The sequence below is a fragment of the Gopherus evgoodei genome, unplaced genomic scaffold (assembly GCF_007399415.2).
Source record: "Gopherus evgoodei ecotype Sinaloan lineage unplaced genomic scaffold, rGopEvg1_v1.p scaffold_268_arrow_ctg1, whole genome shotgun sequence".
NCBI lineage: Eukaryota > Metazoa > Chordata > Testudines > Testudinidae > Gopherus > Gopherus evgoodei.
In genome coordinates, this window is record NW_022059931.1 from 16,735 (window position 1) to 21,826 (window position 5,092).

General features: G+C 36.5%; 1 pseudogene; it reads left to right on the forward strand.

Moving 5' to 3' along the window:
* Nucleotides 1-3,619: 3,619 nt before the first annotated feature.
* On the forward strand, nt 3,620-4,560 carry LOC115640267 (annotated as a pseudogene).
* The last annotated feature ends 532 nt before the right edge of the window (nt 4,561-5,092 follow it).

Here is a 5,092-nt window from a genome sequence, read left to right on the forward strand (position 1 = left end):
TTCATACCACACCAATTGCCAAAATACTTAGTGTCTCTGTATAATGGGGTTAAACATTTATAGGTACAGAAAATATGGGATTTGTGAATTGAAATACTGTTTTTATTATTAAGTTACTTAGTAATGAAAACAAAGTTCTAGATTCTGATATCACAAAACAAATCTATAAATCTGAAATAACTCCCTCTAAAGTCCATAGTATAGCTGGTCAAAATATTTTGAACACATTTTTCCCTCTTTGCGCAAAAAATGGCTTTGTATCAAAATTGAAATTTTATTGTGGGAAATTGAAAAAAAATGTGTAAAATTATATTGAAACAAAAATATCTTTTAAAAAATCAGTACAAATATTGAAAATAGGGAAGAAATGAATGAAATAAAGAAAATTTCAAAGTTTTGTTTCCAGAGAATAGTTTGTTTTTTTTCATTGAAAGTCAATGGGATTTAAATTTTGTCTAGATAGGGGAAATTGACTGGCATAACTATTCTGGACTAATTTAGCTATCATGGAATAACTCCCCCATATGGACACTGTATTCAGAATAAAAGTGATTTTAGTCTTGAAAAATCACTCTGCTTTGTAAGCAGAATAATTATTCTGTAATAAAGTAATTTTTATTCTGAAATACAGTGTTCACATGGGGAGTGATTCTGAAATAGCTGTTGCAGACAGCTTATTCCACAATAGCTATGCTGGTTGTTTTAAGTCCCATTTAGGCAAGGATTTCAACCCCTAAGAGCCTAAATTACTTTTAAAAATAGGATTTAGTCTCCTAAAGAACCTCTTGTCTTGATTGTGAAATGAATCAGCTGTGTATGTCTCAAAACCTTGCATCTGGCAGCATTTCAAAGTTTTCGGTTTTTGTGTTAAGCTGTGTTGTCCCTGTCTTTTGCACAGAAAGGTTTGCCATTTTTTGCATGTTGAATTGGCTTTCTTAAACATATGTGACACAAGATCCTTAACACTTTCAAATTGGCCAAACTCCATTGAAGACACTATGTAAGATTTGCACGAGTTTGACTCTGCAGTCTTAACTAACAGAAGTTCCCATTGAATGTGATGAGACTTTTCAGTGGATATGGACTTGAAAATTAGCCCCTAAGATTTCTACAATTAAAAACATGCTTACTGCTTACAGTCGGGAGCATCCATTCACATGAATTCCACATCTTCAGCTGGTGCAAATTGGCATAATTCTGTTGAAGTTTTTTGTAGTTATTGAAGGATTTCTGGTTGTTTTTTAACTTTGCCTACCTATACATTTCAATTACTATAGATGGAAATATTTCCCCTCAATCTGTATGTGTACTGTGACATCGACATTTACCAACATTTGCCAAAAAAAATTATTTCTTCAAAGCTGACATATATATGTCATAGAATTTACAGAATCAGTAGAGCTCCTCAAAAAATGGAATTTGCATCTGGTAGGAAATTCTAATACTTCAGCATTTGTTTTCATCCCAAATTGGGGCAAATTAATTAAATATTTTTAAAATTGTCAAACAAAAATTTCTGTATTTTAAATTGGAAAAAATGACATTTTGATCAATGTGAAATGTTTCTTTTCACATAAAAAACATTTTATTTTGAAATGATAAGTCAAAATGAAAAAAATGAAATGTCAAAATAAAATGAAAAATGTATTTTGATATTGACATTTTGACTTAAATGACATTTTAAGTTGAAATGTAAAACTAAAACTATTTTTCATGAAAATAAAAAAATAAATCTTGCGGTTGTTGTTTTCCTTTCAATTTCATTTAAATTACATTTTAAGATGGGAAAATTTTTGTTCATCCAATTTTGATCATGTCTGAGAATTACTCGCTATTGTGTGCAATCATATACAGATATTATCAATGCTGGTTTACATTTATCATGTCTACCACCACCTTTTTCCCTTAAAAAAGAAAAGAGTCTGTGTGGACCAGAGGAGTTCATTTCAAATAAAAATGTTTCTCAGGTTGGTCAATGTGAACTATAACCATCTTTCCTTACTCTGTACACTTGACACCATGATGAATGAAAAAAAGGAAAATATCAAATGTGTCTTTACAAATCAACGTAAGCGAATATGAGTCTGCAAAGCCTCAATTTCAATTACAGTTTTTGCATGTTGAAACTAAAGGGCAAAATTAAATTTTCTACTGGAGGAAAAACTCTTATTTATGAAGAATAAAGAGGGGAAGGGGGAACACCAATAATTAGGACCAGTCAAAAAAATTCCATCAAAACATTTTTTTCTGCAGAAAACTGGGTTTTTGACAAAATGAAAATTATAGAGGAAAGTGTCTGCTCCTCTAAACAAACAACACCCCCCTCAAGAAAAAAAATAATAATCCCGACCCATTATTTTTAATTTGAAAATCAAACACTATCAATTTTTGGTCAAAATGTTTAAATTTTTAGCAGTTTTCAGCAGAAAATATTCAGGTTTTCACTAAAAAAAAATCGGCTTCAGCTAAAAACCTGCAGTTTTTCAATGAAAGTTCTTAAAAATGTTGCAGAGAAAAAAAGATATGACCAGGTTTATTAATAATTCATAAAAGTAAACCCGACAACTTTATGCTTTCTCCAGTGCTGTCCCACAAATCTACTTCATTATCCACCTTCTATTCCCTCCTCAAGACACTTCCTCATCATGATATCTACAAAAAACTTGACAATGGTTAGGCTGTTGGTATGCAGAGACCAATGCCTATCAATTGAACATGAGCTTCCAGTGCGACGCTGTGGCCAAAAGGGTTAATGCAATCCTGGTATGCATAAACAGTAGGCACAGAGAGGTTATTTTACCTCCATATTTGGTACTGGTGTGACCATTGCTGGAATTCAGTGTCCAGTGCTGGTGTCCACAGGTCGAGAAGAATGTTGATAAATTGGAGAGGGTTCATAGAAGAGCCATGAGAATGATTAAAGGAATTGAGAACGTGTTATAGTAAAAGACTCAAGGAGTTCAACCTATTTGCCTAACAAAGAAAAGAATAATGAGTGACTTGATGACAGTCTATAAGTACCTTCATGGGGAACAAATATTTGATAATGGGTTCTCCAGTCTAGCAGAGATAGGCCTAACATGGTCCAGTGGCTGGAAGTCGAAGCTAGACAAATTCAGACTGGAAACAAGGTGTGAATTTTTAACAATGAGAGTAATTAATCATTGGAACCATTTACCAAGAGTCCATGTTGGATTCTTCATCACTGACCTGTTTTAAATCCAGATTGGAGGTTTTTTTCTAACACATCTGCTCTAGGAAATATTTTGGAGAAGTTCTCTGGCTTGTGTTATACAATAGATCAGACTAGATGGTCACGATGGTCCCTTCCAGCCTTGAAATCAAAGAATATAATCTCAGTGTTTCTTTGTACTCTCCTGTATGTATGTCTCCATCTGTTGTCCCTAGTCTGATAATTAGACTGTAAAATCCTTGGGGCAGAAATTGCCTTTTGTTCTGTGTTTGCACAGCATCTGGTATAACTGGGTCCTGGTCCGGTACTGATACTTTTATGTGATATGGTAAGTAAAATAAATAGTAATTAATAATTATTATTAATAAAGCCCTTTTCTCAGAGCTAATAATATTCGTCTGAGTTTCTTTTTCTCTCTGTGAAGACATGCCTGATGTAGAGGGGGAAAACCAAACGACTATCACAGAGTTCATCCTCCTGGGATTCGATGACCTTCATGAGCTGAAGATTCCTGTATTCGTGGTGTTCCTGGCTATCTACATAGTAACACTCACTGGGAATATCCTGATCATTGTGACGGTATCATATAACCACAACCTGCACAACCCCATGTACTTTTTCCTGGGCAACTTGTCTGTCCTGGAAGTCTGCTACACTACCAGCATCTCCCTCAAGATGCTGAAAACCCTTCTGGCAGTGCAAGAAGACATTTCTTTCTCTGCTTGTCTCCTGCAGTTCTACATCTTTGGATCTCTGGCGGTTGCCGAGTGCTTCCTGCTTGCTCCCATGTCCTACGACCGTTACTTGGCCACATGCAAACCACTATACTACGCCTCCACCATGAGCTTCCAGCTTTGCTTTTAGTTGGCAGTGGGGTCATGGGTCATTGGGTTCCTTTCACTGGTGGTCACCATGCCCATGGTTTCTAGGTTACCTTTCTGTGCTTCCAAGGAGATCGACCATTTCTTCTGTGACCTGAAAGCCATCATTAAACTCTCCTGTGGAGATACCTACATGTTCAGGATACGGCTTCCATCATAGCCTCCCTTGTGTCCTTCTTATCTTTCCTTCTAACCCTACTGTCCTACTACAAAATGATCTCCACCATCCTGAAGATCCCTTCCACCTCTGGGAAGCAGAAAGCCTTCTCCACCTGCTCCTCCCACCTCATTGTGGTGTCTTTGTTCTATGGCACACTTATGGTGGTCTACGTGACTCCCATAGCCAACCAGTGGCCAAACTTAAACAAGGCTTTTTCCGTGCTGTACACAGTGATGACCCCACTGATCAACCCCATCGTATACAGCCTGAGGAACACGGAGGTCAAAGAGACATTGAGAAAGCTTTTCAGTAAAAATCCATGCTAAGTGCATGACCAGGGGCTCTGTCCTATCTTGATTGCTAAATCCTTTCTTATCCTTATACACACAATTAGTCTCATTGAAGTCAATAGCCAAAGTCCAAGATTTGTCACAGCTGATAAAGGGATTTGGATGCCCTATACATATACTACTTACTACCAAATGAAGGATGTGCCAGTAGCTAGGACAGTAGCTTGGAAGTTGGGAAAACTACTTTCAGTTCCCTGCTGAAGTACATGTTTCCTGCGCGAGCTTAGCTAAATTCTCAGATTGCAAGGCCAGAATGGACCATTGTGATCACCTAGTCCAATCTCCTGTATAACACAGGCTATAGAATAATCCCCAATATAATTCCTAATGCAGATCTTTAGGAAAAAAACAAAATACAGGCTTGAATTAAAAAATTTCAGTGATGAAGAATCCACTACAACCCTTGGTAAACTATTCAGAACAAGGCAGAGAGCTATGCTGTGCTTACACCTGGATTGGCACCCAGGAGGCAAATTATGTATTTAGCAGCAGAGGGGCAATGCAGATT